General features: G+C 43.0%; 1 long non-coding RNA gene across 1 annotated transcript in view; it reads right to left on the bottom strand.

Annotated features, from left to right (window-relative positions):
* Positions 1–1,098: 1,098 nt before the first annotated feature.
* LOC121143585 overlaps positions 1,099–11,378 on the bottom strand; it is a 36,998-nt gene continuing 26,718 nt past the window's right edge. Inside the window, exon 5 of the long non-coding RNA XR_005880826.1 lies at positions 1,099–1,221. This is a non-coding gene — a long non-coding RNA (uncharacterized LOC121143585). The remainder of the gene's footprint in view (positions 1,222–11,378) is intronic.

Genomic DNA, 11,378 nt, shown 5'->3' with positions numbered 1-11,378 from the left:
ATCCTTATGATAAGATGTACTTGGGCAGAGGATGTGTCCCGTAGCTCTGTGTAGGGCTCAGTGTTGTGTTAGAAACCGTGAGGGTTGTCATGTTTCCTGGCATGTGCCTAGGGGAACGGGTATCATGGTCCCAATGTCTGAGAGGGTGAATGACAAAGGGAGCAACTCTGTCTGCATATGAATTTAGGAATGTGAGAGGATGGTTGCCTGTTTTGGTTTCCTTTCTGTTGCTGTGATAAACACTCAGACTGAAGCTCTTTAGGGAGAAGAGGGTTTAGTTCTGTTTACAGGTTATTGTCTGTGTCTTAGGTAGGGTTTCTATTGCTGTGATAAAACCAATGACCAAAAAGCAAGTTGGGGAGGAAAGATTTATTCAGCTTAGACTTCAGCTTTGCTGTTCATCATTGAAGGAAGTCAGGACAGGAAGGAACTCAAATGTCAGGAACCTGGAAGCAGGAGCTGATGCCATGGAGGGGGGCTGCTTACTTGCTTGCTTCCCCTGGCTTGCTCTGGCTGCTATCTTAAAGAACCCAGGACCACCAGCCCAGGCATGGCACCACCCACCATGGGCTGGGCCCTTCACTACTGTTCACTAACTGAACAAATGCCTTACAGCTGGATCTCATGGAGGCATTTCCTCAACTAAGTCTCCTTCCTGTCTGATGACTCTGGCTTGTGTCAAGTTGACACAAAACCAGCAAGTACAGCAGTCCATCACTGATGAAAGTCAGGGCAGGAGCCTGAAGTCAGGATGGCTTGATGTTTCACGAAGCATTTCCTCCAACCAGGAAACGTATAACCGAGGTGGAAGAGCAAGAACCATGGAGGATGCTGCTTGCTATCTGGCTCACTCACCTGCTCATGTCTAGTCAGCTTTTTTATGTAGCACAGGACCTCCTGGGGATGGTGCTGGCCACACTGGACAAGGACCTCCTGCATCAATTCCTAACTAAGACACTCTCCCTAAGACACGTGTGCAGGACAGTCTGTTTTAAGCAATTTGTTGATAGGGGCTTTCCTGGAAGATGTCTTTGGTCTGTAGGAGGTTGACAATTGTATTCGTTATTTTCTATCATAATAAAACACCATGAGAAGCAATTTGTAGAAGGAAGGGTTTATTTGGGCTTATGATTCTGGAGGGATGAGGGTTCATCGTGGTTGACAGGCATCAGCATACGGACACGGCAGCAAGAACAGGAAGCTGAGGGTTCATATCTTGAACTGTAGGCACAAAGTTGGGAGAGATGGAAAGAGGGAGAGAGATAGTGAGGGGAGCACACTGGGAACGGTGTGAGGCTTTGAAAGCTCTAAGCCCACTCCCAGTGACACATGTCCTCTAACAAGGTCACGCCTCCTAAGCATCCCCAAAGAAAGCTATCAATTGGGAACCAAGTGTTCAAATGCCCATGGCTACTGGGGACACCTCATCAAAACTGAGATTTTGTTAGACAAACCAAGGCGAGCTAGGAATACAGACTATTTCCAGGGTGAGATGTCTGTGTTAGCTACCACATTCAGAGTGTCTACTGTACTGGAGACACTGAATACTCACATAGCACTTTAAAATACACGATCCAAATAAAAAGGCATATAACAAGTCTAAAAATTCAACTCATTTGAGTTCCCTCAGTTAACAAATTACAAATGTGACTCAGTTCTCTGCGAAACCAAAGTTGACACTTTCTCTATTACATTAGTTTTCTATTTGTGTGGATGTGTGTGTGTGTGTGTGTTGCTGGGGAGGGGTTGTTCACTGGCCCCTTTCAGAGTTCAAAACAAGTTATAAAAATGAATTTGCCATAAAAATGTAAGTGTGCACATAGAGGGGAGATTTTGCATACTCATTCAAGGGTGTTTTCAGGCTTCCAGAGACTTCTACTTCAGCACCCATACTACCCAGCCCTACCATATGCAAGGAAGGATGGCTTTATTGTCTGAGTGTTCCCATGGGGAAATAGGAGGTTGTTTGTTTGATTAGAGACAGGATCTCTCTGTGTAGCCCTCACTGTCCTGGAGTTTGCTGTGCATACCAGGCTGACGTCAAACTCACAGAGAACCCCCTGCCCCTGCCCCCTGAATGCTGGGATTTAAGGCGTGCACCTCCACACCCTACTCTGTTGTTTTTGTTTGTTTCACTGAATCTTCAAGACTATCAAACTCACGTCTTGAAATAACTTATTTTTTCCCTGAACTTAAAGGATCTCATTTTCATTCCTGTGTCCAATAGAAGATTTTAAAAAGAAAGCTTAAACTTCCTTTTACATGCATGTTCTATGTTCTTTTGTGGGGGCACTTCATATGTGCATGTGTGAGAGCCAGAAGACAACCAGCAGGAGTCAGTCCCCTTCTTCCATCAAGCGGGTCCCTGGGATAGAATTCAGGTTGTCAGGTTTGGCAACCAATCCCTGCTCAGCCCTCTTGCCAGCCCAGAGGATTCTTTTTTAGGTAGATACTATGGCCAGGGTTTTCTAGGAGAACAGAATGAAGTGTGTGTGTGTGTGTGTGTGTGTGTGTGTGTGTGTGTGTGTGTGTGTTCACACCTGAGATGCTAAGACCGTGGTACTCACTCAGCCAGAGTAGTTCCAGGATAGTGGGCTCTCACTGATCTCACTGAAGGCTGACAATCATTGGTTACTCTCTCCACAAAACAGGGTACCTTGGTAATCCCAGTCTAGCAGGGGAGGCCTGCAAGGTTCCTGGAGATCCATGGCCTAGTCCTTGTCCATGAAGAAAACTTGGAAATAATGGTTCTGCTGCCAGCGTAGGAATCTCAGCAGCAACAGGGCAAGTGGACGTGAGTGAGGGTAGATCTAAATGATCTTCCTTCTGGCACACCCCTTTTCATCTGGGCTGCTACCAGAAGGCACTGCCCACAGTTGGGGCAGGTCTCCCCACATCAATCAAAGCAAGTGGGAAAACTCCTCAGGTATGACTCCCTGCTCACATGGTTCTAATTTGTGGCTAACTGAGCTCAAAACCAAACACAATGGTGGCAGCATGCTACTTCCGGAAGCATCCGCTGCCATGGCTCTGCTTCTAGGAAAATCTTAAGATCTAAAGTGTAGCAGGACCTCAGTCTGTTTTTTTTGTTTTTTAACATGTTGTGGGGATATCTTAAGAGTGTCCAGAGACTAGCAGGACCTCATTTCTGTGCAAGTGAGCATGTCAGGGTGAGGACCCACACTGCACTCACAAACCGTGTGGCGCTCTGAAAACAACCTTTGAGTGTCTGCCATCAGCTTCTGCTTTGTTTTGGGACAAGGCCTCTTTGCTGCTTTGTAATCCAAGCTAGCTGACCTGTGAGTTTCTGGTAATTCTCCTGTCTGTTTCCCATTTTCTGTAGACATGCTGGAACTGCAAATCTGGTTTTTAATGCCTGTTCTGCGGATCCGAACTCAGGTCCTCAGACTTGCACAGCACCCCTACAGCCAGGATCTTAGTCTTATGCAGATAGCCCCACCATCTGATGCACTGTCTTTCTTCCTTTCTGCCTCCTGTGAAGTCAGCGGGGCTTTCTTCATCTCCTCCTGGACTCCTGGAAGATCCTCTGCCCTCATGCCCAGCCTCTCTTTTTTTTATCCTCAGTCCAAACTGTGTCTAAAATCTGCATGAGGCCCTATTAAAAAGCACTCAATTTTAAATGCTATTTTTCTTACATGAGACCAAAATAGCATTAAATATTATGTTACAGTTTAAACTGGATTTAGAAATAACATAGTTTTCTTCTAAATGCCAAAGGCTCTAAAGGGTGTTTTTTAAGTTTCTATTTAGAGGTTTATAAGTCACAAATCTGAAAATCATGCACAAACAACTGTTGCAAAGCATCCTTCTTGCTAAACATATTTGGCTGTTGGAGAATGTTAGGGAAATGACAGCATACACAAAGAAGACAGCAATATCCATTGCAATCTTATTGTTATGTAATAATACTGCTATGAAATAATTTCTAGAGGACAGAATGCCTACATGGTGTGTATGTGTGTGGTGTCAGGTGTGTGGGGTGTGTGTATAGTGCATGTGGTATGTGTATAGTACGTGTATGTACATGTGTGTGGTGTCAGGTTGTAGGATGTACGTATGGCATGTATGAGTGGGGAATGTGGTATGTTGTGTGGTGTGGAGATATCTATTTGCTTAACTGACAAGTTTCTGCATTCATTTCCCAAACAACCTTTGGCTAGGGATTGTATTTAGTGGCTTTTCCTTTAGGATGTAAATAAAAACCATAATGCCAAGAATATTAAATAATACTAATACTATTTTATAGCATCACATTTGATACTTTTAGATGCAGATAAACTAGATTGTTATATCTGCACATTGAAACTTTTTATTTTATGAAAGCAACATAAAAAATAACAATTCCTTTATACTGTTTTGATAATGTTTTCCCCACTTTGAATCATACGACCACATGTCATATGATTGGAAGAAGCTTGGAAGAAAAAAGAAAATACATTTTATGAGAGTCAGGTCACAAGGAAGACAAAGAAAGAATTCTACAATAATCTGTTGAGTTTCACACTGTTATGCTTACAACCCCACAGCAAACCTCTGGTGGGGGCGTGGTAAAATGTGGCACCTCCAGATGGAGTTTGCAGAGTCAAAAGACTCCTCCCATGGTCAAAAGATTCCTCCCAGTTCAAGAATGGTGATGCCTTGTAACAAAACCTGAAGAGAGGAAGCGGCTTACCACCATCAGGGAATAGGTTACAGAGAGAAAGGCATGATTTCCTTTGTCTCCCAGAAAGTGTGGCTGATCTACGGAGATCAAATATTTTTGCAAATGACAATTTTCTTAAAGGTCAAAAAAAACTACATTATATAGTCACATGATTTATAATATACAATGCATTGATTAATGCAGTGGTAGACATATTTACTAATGGGTGCATGGCTTTGGAGGAGTTAATAAACATTGTGTTAATGAAATGAAATGTTCAAGTGCAAACACTCACTCAAAGCCTGCCTCAAGGGAGAAGTGTACAGCCCAGTCTTTTGGAATGTTGTCTGAGCATCTTCTCTCAAAATCACTTCTTCACTGGACTCCTACCAGGAATTTTATCAAGTGGTAAAGAGTCATATTCTCCCTGGAAAACATCCTCATTTCAATTGCTTGCTGTGCATGCATGTCTTTGTGACAGCTGAGCTAATTACAGAGTGAAGTCTGGAGAAGGAAGAGGAACCCCTGTCCCCGTGCTCAATGACACTCTATTTCTTCTTCATTCATCATGTAGGAGTATTGTTCTGAGGGCTGGGATGGAAGCAGAGATCATTAAGACATGGCCTAGGGCTGGAAATAAAGCTCGCTGGTCGAGAGCTTGCCTAGCGCGTACAGGGGCAAGGCTCTGGGTTTAATCCCAAGACTGAAACAAAACAAAACAAAACCATGGCACAGATGACAATTAATAATTCAAAGGAAAGTCAGGCGGTGCTGCAAGTGATCGGCAAGTGCTCCAAGAGCCGAGAGGAAGTGGCTAGTAACCCGGAGACACCAAGCAGCCTGGGGTGTGTTATGGAGATGTCCTCAGTAAGATGATACTGGGTGATTTTGGATGAGAAACCAGATTTCACTGGGGAAGTGTGGAAAATACTTTCTCAGGCAAAAAAAGAAAAAAAGAAAAGATTCCAATTGTCAGGGTCCTGTGAGCTCAGACTGGTAGACGAAAGAGCAGGTAGAATTGCAAAGGCGACCAACAACATTCTGGAATAGCATGCCAAAAATATTCACAGTAGGTCTATAAGAGAGTTAGCTTCACCTTCTATTTGATCCATGAAGAAACTGAGCCACGAGAAGTCCAAAATTGCAATGCATTCCCGACCTCCAATGCACCACTCTGCTCACTTTTAATATGCAAACTCAGAAACAAAACTGTGGGACTGAGCGATAGCCCAGATGGTAGATCACAGGCCCCTAACTGACCAGACTTGAGTTTAGGTCCCCAAAGTCCATGTAAGAGTCTGGGCACAGTGCTTGCCCATAGTGACCACGCTAGGGAGGCAGAGACAGGAGGATCCCCTGGAAGCTTACCGGCCAGCCAGCGGGGCCTATGTGGTAGCGCTCCACGCCAAAGAAAGACCCTGTCTCAAACAAAGTGAAAGGTATCTGAAAGCTAACATTCAAGATTGTGTATGTGTGGGCATGCACACAGTTTATTCTTTAAAATGAAGCCTAACATGTCTCTTTTTTATTACATTTAGTGTGTGTGTGTGTGTGTGTGTGTGTGTGTGTTCAGTGTTCGAGAGTATGCACACACCATAGTGCACACATGGTCAACTTGCAAGAGTCAGTTCAATCCTTCTACTACAGGTCTGGAACAACAAACTCATGGTCAGGCTTGGTCGCAGATGCCTCTAGCTGCTCAGCTTGCTGGCTTTGCAGTTCTCTTCTCTGTGATCATGTGGGTTAAGAAGAGCTACACTTAAGCACCTGTAAGACGTAGTGATACTATCATTGCTTCTTTAAATCAACACATTTGAAAACTTGCTGTGAAGCTCACACTGCCAGCTGCAACTGTACTATAATGGGCTCTGAAGCCTGTGTGCCTCAAGTCCCTGGAGTTGGCCCATTGCAGGTGCTCCAGCAATGTAAAAGAAATCAAGCTGATTCTGTGTTCCTGTTATGGTGAAGAAGTCTATTAAAGTTGAATAATGCAGTCTTGGTGGGTTAGGAGTAAGATTCAAGTTCAAATCTTGACTCTAGGCTATTTCATTTTATTTTGGTTCTGGGAGTTGAACCCAGGGCCTCCATACTAAGTATACATACAGCCATTGAGCTATCCCACCTGCTCTATACTTTTTTTTTGCTAATCCTGCCTAAAGCTTAATTTAACCCTGGACACTTGACAAGTTTCTATTTTATCATCTAAACATAGGAGCATTAATACCACTTGGCAGGATTGCAGGGCAGATTAGAGATAAACTATAGATAAAAAAATCCCTGTCTCATTGTAGGTACTCAAGAGGGCTACTAGTATGACTTTCTGTGTTAACTTCTAAACTATTTTATTTGTTCATTGAAATTTCTACAATGTGTTTTAATTTACTTCCCACCTCTGACTCTTCCCAGATTTGTAATTATGTTGTTGGATAGGCTTTCTAGCATGTGAAACCATTGAATGTATCAAGTAGCACATAACTTTTTCAAGCTTTAAACAGTAAAACCATACAACAGTGCTGAAATTTGGACAACATCAGCTCAGCTGACTTCTATCCATGGAAATAATATTTAATAACAGATGTAAGAATGGAATTAAGGCGATCTATTGTGCAGTAGTACAGCTGGTTTAATTCTCCTTCCATTTTCCAATAGAATGAACAATTTTATTAGAAAATAATCAGAAAGTGGATCTTTTTTCCCCTAAGCATTTTCTCCATATCTGTTGCCCAGCCCCCCATAATCTCAATGACTCTTTTGGAGTTCTTAGCAGATAGCACTGAATTTTAAGTGTAGTAGTTATTACATTCTCCATCTTTGGGGAAACTGATTTGATAGGAACAATAGATTTTGAGTTGCAACATAGTGCAGTGTGGAGAGATATAGAAAAAAACAAAACAAACAAAAACAAAACAAATAACTTGTCAAGGAAAACAGTAAAATAAACTTTAGAGAAGCTATTGCTTCCTCTTCAGACAGGGCCAGCCATCATGCTGCTGTTCTTTAAGTCTGCTATACACTCAGTGGAGTACACTGCTATGCATTTTGTAAAATGGATACTTGTAAGCTTTTGCAGTGTTCTGCATTCCCTGAGCATCCTTCCCTATCTCCATTCCCCAGAGACCTTCTCTTTAGAGACTTGAGATGCGTGAGTTAATGGGGTTCATGATCCCCATTCTGGTTTTCTTCTACATGGGTCTCCTAAGACTATTAATTTACACATTCTATTTCAATAGAGACTTGAACACATAAAATGTCAAGTTGTTACCCACATGATTTTGTCACTTATTAGAGACATCTCGGTGGTCAAGTCCCCCTTCACCTAAAAGACTGGAGCCTGACGAGTTCTAACTTCTTTGCAGGGGGATCCCCAAGGAAATCTTGGGAATTTCTTCTTACAAATCTCAACCTGATGGTAAAGCTACCTTTAAACTTCAGTCAAGACAAGTTTCATCTTGTCTGGTTATAGATATTAGTTACCAACCCAATTTGTCTGGCTTTGTATCAGACATATAATGTCCCAGGATGATTTTAGAAAGAAAAAAATAGAGAGAAAGGGATTGGATCTTCCTGTGGGAGGGGGTAAAAGTCTAATGTCCTTTCCAACATTAGCTTGAAGCTTGCACTCCTCCAATCTCAGAGGAGGAAATCCAGGATGGAAAGACTGTGAGTCCAATCAACCCCATTTCTTGCTCTACTGCCTGAGCAGAGGTAGCAATTGGAAACAGAATGGTGGCCCTGAACATCTATGTCAGAACCTGGATTAGTGGCCTGGAGAATGACTGTTGAGCAAGACATTCCCCGTGACCTCAGGGGAGACTTGGGCATGTTCTTACTCAAGCACACCTCTCCTTTATACTTGGTATAGTGTCTGCATGCTAGTGACGGGCCTCTGACCATTTGCTCAACTATGTAGCAAGAGTAACCACTGTCTCTCCCTGGGGTGCCCTCTTGGCCACTCAAGTCAGAAGATGAAAGAACAGGCATTCAGGCAGGAGCCAAGAAGAGCTTGTTGACATTTAAAAAAAAAAAGTCCTCCTTGGGTTTTTCTTGACTGGGTCAGCACAAACCCCCTCGAGTGTGTCTTGAGAAATCCTCCCTCTGCAGGAAGCTCCTTTTGGGAGTGATGGCTGTCTGCTGGAGGACAGAGTGGGACAAGGGCTCAGATACTTTAAATCCCACATTTGTGGTGCTGATACTTTGTTCAAAGAAATCTCTTGTGAGTGTTCTCAGGGAGAGTGTGATCTTGATGTGTACAAAAAGTCTCCATGAAGGGTGCCTGCAAGGAGAGTGTTTTTCTGCTCTGCCCCCAACTTCTCCATGTTTTCCCATCCTTTGTGGTTTGAGTGAAGCATCAGCCACAGCTTAGGTGTTTCAGCATTTTCTCCCCAGCTGCTGGGCTGTTTGGGGAGGATATGGAATGATTGGGAGGCAGGGGCCTAGCTGGAAGGAAGTGAGTCACTTGGCTTTATTGCCAGGCCCGCTTGCTGTCCTATATCTGACTGCCAACTCAGTGTGACCAGCTGGGGCATCTACAAGGAGGGGTGAAGACTGTCACTAACTCATTTATCTAGGGACCTGCAAGCAGGGGCGAGGGCCTGCTGAGGATCTTGACTAGATAGTGGCTTCTTCCTTAAGGCTGGCAAAGCTCACAACTCTTCTAAATCATTGTTTCTTGTGGAAAGAAAGAGAAAGGAAGGAAGGGAGAGAGAAGGGAGGGATTGAGGGAGGGAAGGAGGGAAGAATGATCCTAAGGTGCTGCTCTGAGAACCTGTTTTTATTGAAACTTGTGGCTGTTTTGCTTATCAAATGTCATTTAGCCTTGTGACTTGCAGCCAACCAACTTTTACCAAGAGTTGACAATGTTACAAAATTTTTAAACCTGCATGTTCAGCAATTAAATAAATGAAAATGTCAACTTGTCATTAAGGCCCAAGCATGCAATAACCTTGAGTGGCTGACACAGATTCTGCTTGGTCATTTGTTCCTCCTGGAAGAAGCACAATGCCATTGAGTCTTGATGACAACAGAAGCAAGCCTTGACCAGGTCCACACCCAGTGTGGGAGTGAAGGAACTAAGTTTTGAGAGGCAGTGGGCATCACTGATAATGGAGTTTGACTAGCAGCAGATGTGTGGCTGTGATTTTCTATGCCAGACACACTGTTATTGAAAAAGTCAGATGACAGAAAATCCAAATATCTTTGTTTTTAGGAAGGAGAAACACAAAAAACTGAATTCATAATCCTCTGTAAGTGAATGCCGAATCAAAACAAACTCCAAAATATTTATGCATATGTTGAGTAGTGTGCAGGGAACTGAGGCAGAGCTTTAGGAAGTAATTACACTTTTAAAACATAAATTATTTTAAAACTATTCTGCTAATGTCTTAGAGAACCTCTGTATTTATTTATAACTGCCTTCTTTTTTTTTTTTTTTTTTTTTTTTTTTTTTTTGGTTTTACGAGACAGGGTTTCTCTGTATTGTTTTGGAGGCTGTCGGTCCAGTCTGGCCTCGAACTCACAGAGATCCGCCTGCCTCTGCCTCCCGAGTGCTGGGATTAAAGGCGTGTGGCACTACCGCCCAGCTTATAACTACCTTCTTAAACAAGTCTTCTTCTTCTTTTTCTTCTTCTTCTTCTTCTCCTTCTCCTCCTCCTCCTCCTCCTCCCCCACCTCCTCTTCCTTCTTCTTCTTCTATGACCCTAATGCTAAGTTACGTGTTTGTATTAGCATTGCTGCGACAAAAGACTGTGCAAAAGCAACTTAAGAAGGGCAGAATTTGTTGTGGCTCACATCTTGAGTGGGTACAGTCTGTCATAGTGGGAAAGTAATGGTGGCAGACACAGAAGGTGACTGGTTATATTGCATCCCTAGTCAGGAAGCAGAGAGAGATAAAAGCTAATATTCATCTCATTTATTCTCTTTTATTCTATCAGACCTCCAACCATTAGTGGGTGCCAATCACATTCAGGATGGGTCTCCTCTTTCCCATTAATCCCCTCTGGAAATGCCCGAGGTGAGTCTCCTGGGTGGTTGCAAACCTAGTCAAGATGAACCATCATGAGTCTGCATATCCCAAGGCCATTTTTCTCTGCCTTCTAGATCATTTTCATCTCTCTCTGACATTCACTTTTGTTCCACATCCTTTATCAAGACTCCTTTACTTAGGGAAACTCCCCAGAAGTTTCTAGTGACTTTTGCAGTTATATAATATTAGTAAGAACTCATCAAACATCACTTTTGAAGGTGGCCGGGGCATTAACTATTCTTAGTGGTTATGTAAAGCATGGCCTCAGTTATGTAGACGAGGACATGGGCACTAGAGAGAAGCTACCAGGCTCCTGCCTGGTACTGTCCTGTCCACAGGGTGTCAATTCCTTAGCTTCTTAGCGTTGCTTGACATGGACCTTCACCAACCTGACAGATGCTCGAGTATTAATTTCTGAAGTTTTTGTGTGTATATCTTGTTCTCCTTCCCATTCAAATCCTAATATATGTAAACATAATATACATCACTTAATATGCATCACTTTTGAATTGTCCAATTTACAAAAGTAATTCATTACCTATCGGTTTTCCCCCCTAAGCACCTGCATTTTCAGGGCTTCTTTGAGTTAGTATTTGTGCATCTACTTTATTGTTTCTCTCTGCTACACAATGTTGAGACACATACTCATTCTACTCTCCAGTGATTGGCACTCAGGCTGTCTCTGACTCCCTA

The sequence above is a fragment of the Mesocricetus auratus genome, unplaced genomic scaffold (assembly GCF_017639785.1).
Source record: "Mesocricetus auratus isolate SY011 unplaced genomic scaffold, BCM_Maur_2.0 Super-Scaffold_100013, whole genome shotgun sequence".
Classification (NCBI taxonomy): Eukaryota; Metazoa; Chordata; class Mammalia; order Rodentia; family Cricetidae; genus Mesocricetus; species Mesocricetus auratus.
This window is presented reverse-complemented; position numbering and strand designations above follow the sequence as displayed.